Source organism: Peromyscus maniculatus, chromosome 1 (assembly GCF_049852395.1).
Source record: "Peromyscus maniculatus bairdii isolate BWxNUB_F1_BW_parent chromosome 1, HU_Pman_BW_mat_3.1, whole genome shotgun sequence".
Classification (NCBI taxonomy): Eukaryota; Metazoa; Chordata; class Mammalia; order Rodentia; family Cricetidae; genus Peromyscus; species Peromyscus maniculatus.
The window spans coordinates 110,083,375-110,095,809 of record NC_134852.1 but is presented as its reverse complement, the minus strand read 5'-3'; the positions used below and the strand labels follow the sequence as shown (position 1 = coordinate 110,095,809).

At 52.0% G+C, this 12,435-nt stretch overlaps 1 protein-coding gene across 5 annotated transcripts in view; it reads right to left on the bottom strand.

The window, feature by feature from the left end:
* Positions 1-12,435, bottom strand: part of Gdpd5 (glycerophosphodiester phosphodiesterase domain containing 5) — an 81,332-nt gene that overhangs the window by 42,336 nt on the left and 26,561 nt on the right. For 2 of the 5 annotated variants that reach the window (XM_016000731.3, XM_006982160.3), the window contains exon 2: positions 8,191-8,272. The exons of 2 other annotated variants lie outside the window; for them this stretch is intronic. The gene's annotated coding sequence lies outside the window, so the exon portion shown is untranslated. Of the gene's footprint in view, positions 1-1,327; positions 1,449-8,190; positions 8,273-12,435 lie in introns of all 5 variants that reach the window. One more of the 5 variants, XM_042279877.2, reaches the window with a different exon arrangement.

The window sequence follows — 12,435 nt, the reverse complement described above, 5'->3', positions numbered from 1 at the left end:
CACTGCTGACATGTGCACCTGCCCCATAACCCTAGGGACCAGCACAGAGCAGTGAGAAGAGAATGTTCCAGAAGCTTGCTGGATAGAGGAGAATCCAGTTCTCCTCACGGAGTTGTAGCTCAGACACTGAGCAGCTGACACATAGGTCAGCTCTCACAGACAAGGTTCTTCCCACCTGTCCCCAGCCTGTCCCCAGCCTGTCCCCACCCTCCCCTTCCAGTCATGCTGATGGCACCACTCAGCAGCAATGATTTCTTCGAGCCACCTCCTAAGACTGCTCATACCAACCAATTACCAGAGAAATCCCCTGCCAAGAGCCTCTGCCAGCTCCGGGACAAGAGAGGTCTCTCCCCAGCCCCGAGTCCTGTGTTCTGCCTGGACACTTGGCTCTGAACGTTTCCAGCCTCCTGGCCTCACAGAGAATGTCCAGGCCTCCATGGAGAGAAAGTGCCTGCTACGGGGCCCTGGCAAGACAGTGGGTATGTGTGCCCACCTCCAAGGTCCTCTTGCCACCCTAACCTCTTGGAATGTGCCTGACGAGTGTCCCCACTCCTCCACCCTCCGAAGGGGAGGCTGGGGACAAGCTGGGGACAGCTTGCCAGCTGCCAAGCCAACCAGATCTCAGACCATGATGCTCAGGCTCCTCTCTGAGGTGTGAGGGCCCGAGTCTTAGTGTGGTCTCTCTCAGGAGACTTGCTGTGTGCCTTTGCAAGTCATTCTCTCAGAGCCCTACTTTACCTGTCACAGAATTGGGGCGAGGTGAACCAGCACAGTGAAAAGCAACAGGGTGCCGGGTGGTGGTGGCGGCGGTGGTGGCAGCAGCACATGCCTTTAATCCCAGCACTCGGGAGGCAGAGGCTGGCAGATCTCTGTGAGTTCGAGGCCAGCCTGGGCTACCAAGTGAGCTCCAGGAAAGGCGCAAAGCTACACAGAGAAACCCTGTCTCGAAAAACCAAAAAAAAAAAAAAAAAAAAAAAAAAAAAAAGCAACAGGGTGACAGGGTGACAGCCCAGGTGGTAAGGCATTTGCCCTGGAAGCATGAGGAGCTGCGTTTGATCCCCAGAACCCACATTAAGAAGCTGGGCATAGGAGCCAGTGAGGTGGCTCAGGGGGTAAAGGTGGGTGTCACTGAGCCTGATGACCCGTCTGACCCCCAGAACAAACCCACATGGTAGAAGGAGAGAACCGGCTCCCACAAGTTTCCCTCTGGTCTCCACAAGGGCACTGACACACACACACACACACACACACACACACACACACACACACACACACACACACACACATAACTAAATAAGTAAAACCAGACAGGGTTGCATGTACTTACAATCCCAACTCTGGGGAGCTGGAAACCTGCAGAACCCTGTGCTCGATGGCCAGCGAGCCTAGCCTACTGATGAGCTGCTGGCCAAGTGAGAGACCCTGTCCCAGAAACAGGGAGTCGGTACCTAAAAAAGGACACACGCACAAGGGAGTAAAACATGGGTGCTTGATTGACAAACAAATCTTGAAAATGCTTCCGTAGATAGAGGAAGCTAGTTAAAATAGGCTGCTTATTAAGTGACTCTATTTATAAGGCCTGCCCAGGCAAACAGACAATGATTAATGAATAATCCCAGGGCCAGGAGCGTTAGAGAAGGACGGAGCACCTGACGTGGGAGCTGCTTCTGGAAGTGATAAAATGTTCTAGAATTAGTGGCAATGTTTATGTGACTGTGAATATGCTAAAAGCCACTGAATTGTGCTCTTTAAACAGGCAAGTTGTAGCCAGGTATAGTGGCATACACCTTTAATCCCAGCTCTTGAGAGGCAGAGGCAGAAGGATCTCTATGAGTTCGAGGCCAGCCTGGTCTACAGAGTGAGTTTCCAGGGCAGTCAGGGATACACAGTGACATCCTGTCTTACAAAAACAAAAAGGAAAAGAAAGCAAGTTATGCCAGTCAGGTGCAGCGGGTGGCACACGTCTGTAATGACATCATTTGGGAGACTGAGGCAGGAAGGTCACCTTGGTCTACAAATTTCCAGGCAAAAATAAAACAAGGCATTCTTGGTGCCTTTTTTTTTTTTTTTAAACACCAGCACTTAGGAGCCCAAGGCAGGTAAATCTCTTAAACCCCAGCACTTGGGAGCCCAAGGCAGGTAAATCCCTGTGAGTTCCAGGCTAGCCTGGACTATCTATCAAATTCTAGGCCAGGCAGAGATTCATGGTGAGACCCGGTGTCAAACAACAAAAAACAAACAACCCAATAACAATGAAATAGACCAATTGTATCTTATATAATAAAACAGTTCCCTCTTTATTTGCCCAGCTCTGAAGGCCACTGTAACAGAAGGGACAGGGGCCTTGGGCTCTCGCTATGCCTAGACCCCTCCATTCCTACCCAGGCTGGGGTCTCCAAGGCACTCCAGTTCTGGGAACTGGCCTGTCTCCTTCCAGGAGCTCTGCCACTGAAATGAACCTGAATCATGTCTATGGTTTGCAGCCCAAACCCTTTCCTAGGACAAGGTGTTCACTGGGGCCCCAGCTCTCGGCAGGTGTTAAACTGAGCCCGTGTGCTGCAGGAAGAGCAGGACACACAGGTACAAAGTAACTGCTGCTAGTCACAGCATCTGCTGTCCATCATGCCTGATGCATGGTATGGTGGGCTCCACGGGGGTGAGGATTAGTGGGTATGTGGAGCATCCTGGGCATCAGGGGCCTGGTAGGTCTTGTGGTGGGCACCACAGAGGTCGTCCCTGCTGGGTGGTGGTGTGGGCACGATGAGGGTATGAGCTTCCTAAGTGCGGTATTTAGTGCTACCCAAGGAACCTCCAGATAGCAATCCTACCAAGTGGAGACCATGTCTACAAACTGTGCCTGGGAGAAGTGGGTAAACTATGATGCATCACACCATGGAATATTATTTAACAATAAAAAGGAATCAGCAGCCTGGGCATGGTGGCAGAGGCCTGTAATCCCAGCCCTGGAGAACTGCACAGTGAAACCGTGTGTCCGAGAAAGAACTAGCAATCCACAGAAAGACAAGGGGAAACTTGGAAGCACCGTGGTGGATGACAGCAGGCCTCTTTTAAATATTCTAGAACAGGCAAAAAATAGAGACAACAAAAAGATCAGTGCTTGCCCGGGGCTCAGGGGGAGGGAAAAGCAGGTGGAACACAGGGAGGTCAGGGCAGCCACACTCTTCTGGATGACCCAGTAATGCCCCACTCGTCACACCCCAGAGGTCCGGCCATGCAAACCCTCACTCTAGTCAATAACCATGTATTGATACTCATTCATCAACTGTCCCAAAGGTACCACAGTAATGCAGAATGTAAAACACATGGAGAGCGTGAGGAGAGGGGAGCAGAGGAAGAGCGTGCTGGGAACTAATCAACCTCTCTAAAGGCTAAAATGGATATTTAAAAGTCTATCACACACACACACACACACACACACACACACACACACACACACAGAGAGAGAGAGAGAGAGAGAGAGAGAGAGAGAGAGAGAGAGAGAGAGAGAGAGAGAGAGAGAGAGAGATTGAGATTCAATAAAGCTCACACAGATAACTTCAGGGGAGTCTATCTAAAACCAGGGTGCTAAATAATGTCCAGGCTTCCTCTGCAGTAGCCCCCAGGGTGGGCCAGTGCTCAGTCTAATCCTGTATTCCTCTCTATCACCATGGGAGCCAGCAGCTTGTGCCTCCCAGGGCAGAGCACTGTGTTTTGGTTGGCATCAGGGACACCCAGGCCAGAAACTGGAAGAGGAAACCCCTGAGGCTGCCAGGGCTGGGTGTGGGCCTGGCCTTGCCATGGTCTGCCAGGCCCCACGGAAGGAAGGACACACTGGGAAATATCTTCTCCTTGGCCTTGGCTGCACCTACTGTGTGTGGCTCAAACCCAGCCAAGTCCAGCAATGGTGGTCTGAGGTGAAGCTCGGCCACCACAGGCCACCTCCATCTTCCGGGTGACCACATCTCTTATCTTCTCTCAGACACTCTCCGGGGACTTCTTCCACGCTCAACTCCTCACCTTTTAGTCACCAGCTCTTTCTTCATCCCCAGGGCAAAGCAGAGATGTGGCTGCTCAGGGAGGACTGGACATCCCATAGTCCTTCCTGCTGATGGCAGAAGAGACCCTCTGTTCCCCGGGCTAGGCTTGAACGTGAAGAACCACCTGACTCTGGAGGTTCTCACTCCCGGAGGAGGTTGTGACAAGCCCACGGGAACAGAGAAGTGTGAGGCTAACCCATCCCTACCTCTGCCTGTTGGTGGAGCCGCCTCAGAGTTCCCATGGCTTCTCCAGATGGCTTGCACGGAGAGCAGTAGGCTGTCGCCATCTTACTGTGTGATCTTGGGTGACGAGCTTCACCTCTCTGGATCTCAGAGAAAGCCCTAGGTTCTGGTGAATCAATAGTGAAGTAGCTAGATCAAGGCGGGGAGGAAATCTAAGTCCCTAGGCAGTGGCGGGAGGAGAGACAGGCAGAAGGAAGCCCAGGAGGCCTCCAGGTAGGCCCGCCCCATCACACCTGCTCTCTGTTTGGGGAAAAGGAACTCAGTGGGGGAGGGCTTCGAGCCAGAGCCCTCAAAGAATTAATCATGCCATAATTAGGGTCATTATGAATCTTCTGCATGGTAATGCCAGGGCCTCTTGTTTACCCAACTCTTCTGTCACAGGAGACTGCTGCTCTTCTGGGAAAGAACTGGAGGCCAAGGAAGGTCAGGTCTTCCCATAGTTGTGAGCCCCCAGGCCAAGGAAGGCCAGGTCTTCAGTACGTGTGCACCCCAGGCGATGCAGTTTTCCCAGGGCAGAGGCATCCTCTCCAGTCCCTCTCCAGCTTTCTCCTGGCCTGTCCTACCCTCAGGCTCTGAGCTCTCTCACTGGTATGTTAGAGGCTTCCACTGGGGTCGGTCAGACGTGACTTAGCGGGCGGGCGCTCCATCTGGAAGCAGTAGGGCCCTTCCTGCCCTCAAGGAGATGACCTCAGTGTGGCAAAGGCAACCTCTCTCACAGATACAGGCACGGTGCTTTACAGTTTACAAAGAGCTTCCACATGCATCATCCTGGTGAGGTATCACACGGATTCCCAGGTAATTACCAAGATCTTCATTTCACAAACGTCATCAATGAGAGAAACAGGAAGCTGCCCAGGGCCTCAGATGCTGGAAATCACACATTCTGAGCCTTGCCTTGGCAGTGGGCTGAGGACCAGGTGTCTGCAGAACCTTCTCCCTCAGGCAGGGGCTTGGGCAACAAACCCGCATGTTTGGGGGTACAGTCAAGGCCATGGTTTTGACAGGTTCCAGTACCTGCCTAGAAGCCTTTGGTTCTCCTGGACCCAAAGACTGAGGATCCTTCCTTTGACAAACTTCTATCTCCAAAAATATTTACACTACAATTCATAACAGTAGCAAAATCACAGTTTCGAAGTAGCAACAAAATAAGTTTATGGTGGGAGGTCACCACAACATGAGGAAGTGTATTAAAGGGTCACAGCTTTAGGAAGGGTGAGAACCACGGTCCGAAAGCAAAGCTACAAGCGCAGGACTGAAGAGTCACCTCGAATGGCCAGCCCTGCCTGGCACAGTGGCACGTGCCTTTAATCCCAGCAGTTGGAAGGCAGACACAGACAGAGACAGGCAGAACCTGTGAGTTCATAGTTAGCCTGGTCTACATAGCGAGTTCCAGGCCAGCCAGTGTTACCAAGTGAGACCCTGTCTCAATAAAAGAATGGCTAGTCCTACCAGAGAGCAGAGTTTTTCGTCACAGAACCTTAGACTTCCAGCCCCATATTCCCAAACCAACTTCAACATCAGCTCACCCTGCGGAGCATGTTCCCAGCATTCAGCAGGCTGGGGCAGGAGGAGCCTGAGTTTAAGGCCAGCCTTTACTACAAAACAAGACCCTGTCTCAAAATAAATGAATGAAAAAAACCTCATGTTTTAAAAACCCTTTCCCTCAAGATGCCCACAACTATAGAATTCTAGAGCAAGCTGAGTAGGATTTCAGGATTAGGAAGTCACAAAATATCAGTCCCAAATAAATCGCAAGGACACTTTTTCTGGCCTCTCTCCAGTTGCTATGCTGGGTTCCTTAGGCTCCTAGGGCACTCCTGCCTCTCTGGAAGCTTGGGCAGCCCCTCCGAGCCATCAAGACAGCAGGAAGATTGTCCTGGGAGGAGTTCCTGGCCCTGTCATGGCTCCCCTCACTCACCAGCACTATCAGGTTCTCCCTGGAGTAACCCAGAGACCTTTGGCTGAGTCTAGAGGGCCAGCCTGGGGGAGCCTCGCATGGGGCTGACTCATCTACTCTCGGGTGGATGTCCGGGGCTTTGACGAACAGCCCAGGATTCAAAGGGCTCAGCAAGCTTTCTCTCATGACCTCTGGGACCCTGAGAAAGGGGGCCACTGGCATCAGGTTGGGTGGGGAAGAAGAAAGCTGGGTCTGGCAGAGACTTGACACCTTGAAAATTCTCTCTGCCCTGTTTTTTGTCCCTTGCAGGAATGGGGAGCAATGATTTATTTACTTATGTAAACCAGCAGGGTTCTTATCCAAACAAGCTCCTCCAGTCAGGCCCAGGATAGAGAGAGAAGCAAGGCCCTCCCACCTAAGGACACCTCCCCTGGTTCAAGCCTGCCCCTCCAGCCTGCATCCCCTCCTCCTGCACCAGGCTCCAAAGACAAGTCTTGCTGACAGCTTCAACATCTGTGCCCCGCCCCTCCCCCCTCAACTCCCATCCACATTAACACATGGACCTGTGCAAGCCCTGGGCTGAGCCACCCTGTCCCCAAGTCATCGCCTCGGCCCGTTGGGCTCGCATGGACCAGCCGAGGCCTTGAGAGCCATCAGTGACCTCAGTCCTTGGTCATCAGCTACTTCTACCCAGACTCCTGTCCCACATGGCCAGCCTTGTCTGAACCCCCAAGTATCTGCCACTTTGTACCCAGTGATCTGGACACAAGGCGCCACAGACCCAGACCCCTCCCTGACAAGGAGTCGCTGTAGCAGGGGACCTGGATATCACACACTGTGCTAGGCACCAAGGGGATGCCCACGTACTTGCCAGTGAGGAAAACCGGTTAAATGGGCAAAACAAGGAGAGAAAGAACCAATCAGAGCCTTTAAGATCTAGAAGCTGAGGCAGGAGGATAGAGTTCAAGGTCAGCCAGGGCTACACAACAAGATCCTGTCTCTAAATAAATAAACCACATAACTACAGAGCTATTCCTGAGTCTAGGCTGAATTCTGCCTTTGAATAATAATTAGTTGTTTCCCAATTTATAGGAAAAAATTAAGTGGCTTTAAAAAAAAAAAAGACTCAGTTAAGCACATTTCTCCTACAATTTTTTCTTAAGCCTCTGACACAGGTTTGCATGCTTCTGTCCCAGGTCTGATGAAGGTGCAAGACCCCCCCCCCCCATCACTCCCCCCCCCCCCCCCCCCCCCCCCCGTCATCGCTGTCTCTCTCTTCCCACAGCATTCTGCAAAGAGAAGCAGTCTCTCTGCCTAGGCATGTCTCAGTACATGAGGCCTAAACCTGTCTTCACCTTGTTCAAAGGGCCACCGTGTTCTCTCTGGTGATTAGCGCCTTGACTGACTGTTGAGGAAGGAAATCCTAGGAGTTGGGACCCACCTCAGGGCTCAGGGCAGTTCCATGGCGCAGGCCTCCAGTCCCACCATTTACCATTCATTCCTTTGACCAGAAAGCATGGCCTTCTCTAGGCTCCCTGTTCAGATGAATCCTCCCCGAAACTGTGGGCCCATTAGAAGCCCCCAAGTGGAGCTCAAAGAAATAACTAATACGAGCTATAGAGAGGCTACGCACAGGGGCTGGAGACAAGCCTATATTGCTTGAGTTCAAAACCCAGATTTCCTATTTAGTCACCTGGGCACGTGACCTAATGACACTATGCTTCAGTTTCCTGATTTATAACATGGGGTAATGGCATCAACCTCAGGGGCCGTTACAAGGGTTAGGTGAGCCACTACTACATCCGATGAGACTCGGAACTCAAACGCTATGCCAGGCAAGAGGACCCTCTTCACGGTGCTACACTTTCCTCATCCACAGATGGGACGATCGTCCCGTCCCTCCTGATTGTCTTCATAGACTGCAGAGTTCTTCCCCGAGAAGCCAGGGGGCTGTTCTCTGCAGCCCATCTCTACCTCCCCCGCCCCCACTTCCTTCCTTTCCTCTTTCTTTACCTGGAAGAAGGTCCGGTGGCTATGGGCTGCGCTCCAGGGGTGTCCTGTCCACAAAGATGGTGATGTCACTTCAATCACAGAGCTGGGGAGACAAGACGACAAGCTCACCGAGAGCCTTCATCTCCCTCCACATCTGGCTTGAATGAGCTCTGTCCTGGGACTTCCCACCCCGATGCTGCCCACCCCGTGCTGGGGGTGGGCCCACTGATGGGTAGTTCCCGGGAAGTCCCCAGTCCCTAGGGAAGCTACGAGGCTGGTGGCTGATCCAGGGACACACCGTCCCACCTCCCTTCCTGCAGGACAAACCCAGAGAACCTGTTCCCTGAACACCCATGCCTCTAGCAAGGGCCTATGAGAACAGGCCCCAGGTACAGCCATCTGGGGCAGAGACCTTCCCGCTGCCAGGGAACCTGCTTCCTCAGGGGAGCTGAGACCAGCTGTTCTTCCAAGGAAGCCGCCAGGGGAAGAAGGGGAGGGCCGGTGGGCCGGAGGTGGATCTGGGGCACCACAATTATGTGCCTGCATTATGACTCATGCATGGCCTCCCCACCAGCCCCCACAGCCAGGAGGACACCCCCCCACCGCAGGAGCTATGATGAGAGACAGGAGACTGGCTACAGAGGAAGGGGCCTCCAGTCAGCCCTTCAGACCTCAGAGGACATTGCCACCTTGCCTATTCAGGGACGCCAAGCCTGGCAGGGCACACAGGGCAGCAGTAGCCAGGCCTGGGCTCCTGTCAACCTGACAGCCCTCCTCACCCCACTCAGCTCTTGGAGGAAACATGAAGCACGGGTGACCAGCTTCGGAGTGGGCACGCAGAGTTGGGCCCAGAAACAGCTTCCAGACACTGGACAGGATTGACAGACTGATCGCTCTTTCTCTATCCCTGACTGCCCTCCACCCCACCCCCACCCTCCTGCTCAACCCCAGCCTCGGCAGCTCTCCCGAGCCTCCTCACAATCCTCGGGATGTGATGCATTTTATAGTTTACAAAGCACACTTATTGACACAGACCTGCTAGTGCAGGCCTGTAAATCTAACTAGTCAGGAGACCGAGGAAGAAGGGTAAAAAGTTCAAGGCTCTGTGGGCTTACAGGGTGACTCAAGGCCAGCCCGGACAACCTGGTGAGACATCTCAACTATTTTAAAAGTTAAAAGAAGGCTGGGGACACAGCACACCCCACGGCCCTGGGTCTAAGCCCACCATTAAAAAAAAAAAAAAAAAAAAAAAAAGGAACAAATGAAGAAAAACACAGCGATCCTCAGGCTTGAGGCAGAGGGATGGATATAAACAGAGCAGGGCAGCTCAGACTTGAGAGTACCAGGGACCACCCTGAGATCCTGTGAGCTGCAGTTGGCCTGGGTCTGCACTGGTTTGAGCCTGAGGTTCTGAATGCCCATGTCACAGCGCCAAGGACCACAGCCGAAGTAACAAGGACCTCCAAGAGAATACAGTGCTGCAGTAAGCTACCCGAGTACGATCTTGGCTTGGGTAGTGTGTTCTTGAACATTTTACTCAATCTCCTTCTGAATAAAGCAATCATATGATGCCTGCTCACTAGCCTGTGTGTGGGAGGAACTAGCTAATATGTGCAGAGCACCACGTGAGTCTTATTAGATTTGAAACCGAGGCTCTAGGGGTCTGGAAAGATGGCTCAGTGGTTATTGCCAAGCCTGCTGACCTGAGTTTGACCCTGGGGACACTCAGAGGAGAGAACTGACTTCACAAGCTGTCTTTTACACACACACACACACACACACACACTAAAAATAATAAACATTTCTAAAAGAAAGAAAGAAAGACGAAAGAAAGAAAGAAAGAAAGAAAGAAAGAAAGAAAGAAAGAAAGAAAGAAGGGAGGGAGGGAGGGAGGGAGGGAGGGAGGGAGGGAGGGAGGGAGGGAAGGAAGAAAGAAAGAAAGAAAGAAAGAAAGAAAGAAAGAAAGAAAGAAAGAAAGAAAGAAAGAAAGAAAGAAAGAAAGAAAGCAAGCAAGCAAGCAGAGGTCCTAGGAAACAGGCACACCCAGCAAGAGGCCAGTTTAAATTAAACCCCAAATCTGCCCCAATCTCTTTTTTTCTCTACCAAGACAGGGCTTAATTTTAAAATCTATAGCCCAGACTGTTCTCAAACTTGAAGCAATCCCTCTGCCTCTGTCTCTTGAGGGTTAAGATTATAGCAATAAGCCATCCAGATATCATTTTCATTTTCTTTTAATATTTTTTTCATTGTGTAGTTTTAAATTTTTTCCGCCTGTATATGTGTATAGGTAGCGTATGTGTGTGTATGGGTGCTCATGTATGTGGGCACACATCTGTGCAGGTGCATGTGCGTGTATGTGTGCATCAGGAGGCCTAAGGCTGACATTGCTTCCCGACCTCATTCACTGAGGCACAGTCTCTTAGAACTTGCTGATACGGCCAGTCGGGATAGCTAGCTTGCTCCAGGCATGCCCCCCCTCTGCTTTCCAAGCCCTAGAATTACAGGCAGGCCTCCATGCCCACCAGGTCCCCATGGGGCCCGGGGATCGACACTCAGGCCTGCGCAGCAATCGCTTGATTCCCTGAACGGTCTGCCAAGCCCTTAAAACTGTTTTTCTTCCGTTCTATTTTCCTGTTTTGAGACAGGGTCTCAACACAACCCCGGCTGACCTCGAGCTCCTGATGTAGCTCAAGATGACCGTGCACCCCCGATCCTCCATCTCCCCGGGTTACAGACGCGTGCCACCACCCACAGTTTATGTGGTACTGGCAGTCAAACCCAGGACTTCATGCCTGCTGGGCAAGCACTCTGCCAACTGAGCCCCGGCCCCACAATCCATGATCTCTTGGGATAAACCCTTCGATACTGAGCCGTACCAAGATCACCGTTAGCAGGAGACAGTGGACACATTTGGGTATGGAGGCTCAGAGATGGGGCAGGGAACCCATGTGGTCACCGGAAAGTTGTTGTTGTTAGAGATCCAAGTCCATGCCCCAGCCTGGAGCTCTTCCCACCATGCCTCTCTGTTCTCTGGGGAAGAGGAAGTGTGACAGACCCACACTGAGGTGTCTCAGCTCTGCCATCAACCTCACCTGGGCTGACAAGGGGTGACAAGAAGCAGAGGCTGCCACCACCCCACCCCCCCCGCTCCCCCCACCCCCCACCCCCGTCTCTGGTCTCTCCACTGGAGCCTGCGCCCACCAGGCCAGCCAAGACACAACAGTCTCACACCTGAAGTGAACCAAGATAGTTCCTTTCCTACCTCAGGCTGAGCCACTGACTTAGTCTCTGGTCACCCAGTGGGGGTCCAGGCTAAGGGTGACATGTCCAGGCCTGGCTCCAGCCCCATCTCCACTTCCCAGCTCAGGGACAGTGAGAGACAGTGAGTCACTTGAAGGAAGTTCTGGGCCCCAAACAGGAAGTGGCTCTTCAGTCTGAAACCCCCTGCAGGATCGAAGCAGCGGGAGAGGCAGATGGCAGAGGGGAAGCTGCTGGAACACTGGAGCACCTGCTAAGATTTCACTCAAGCTCCAACTCCCCTAACCAGCACCACTCAGGCCTCCGGCAAACCTGTCTTCTGCTCTGAACTTGAAGAGCAAAAGGTGTGTCTGTCCAGATGCCTGCCGGCCATCTGCTGAAAGGGATACATGCTGCTGCTGCTGCTGCTGGTGTGTGTGTGTGTGTGTGTGTGTGTGTGTGTGTGTGTGTGTTTTCTTCCTTTTGCATTTTATTAGTTGGGCTCACAGGAAACGTGCATGGTGCCCAAGGAACCTCTTACAATATTTAACAATTCCTGTTGTGCTCCTGCAACAGGAAATGAGATCCTTGCTCTTTTAAAAATTATATTTATTTATGTATTTATTTACGTGTGTGTGTGTGCAACAGTGAGTGTAAATGCAGCAAGCAGTCAGAGGGCAACTTGTGGGCGTGAATTCTTGTCTTCTACATGTGGGTCCCAGGGATTCCAGGGATGCTCCACCATGCTGAGTCTATTTATTTAGTTTTGGGGGTGCTAGACATTAAACCTAGAGTCTCTCCCACTGAGATATATCCCCATCCCTTATCATTTTTTTCTTTATATTTTGAGGCAGGGGCTTGCTAGATTGCCAAGCATTCATCGACCACGTGATCTTGGTGCTTCAGTCTCTCACAGAGTTGAGCCTGCATGACCTGGCCAGGCTAAGCAATCTTATTCTAAAAGCTGTTGCTAATTAGGATGTATGTTGTTCAATTTTAATACATTCATAAAGACAATGTCTGCAAAGA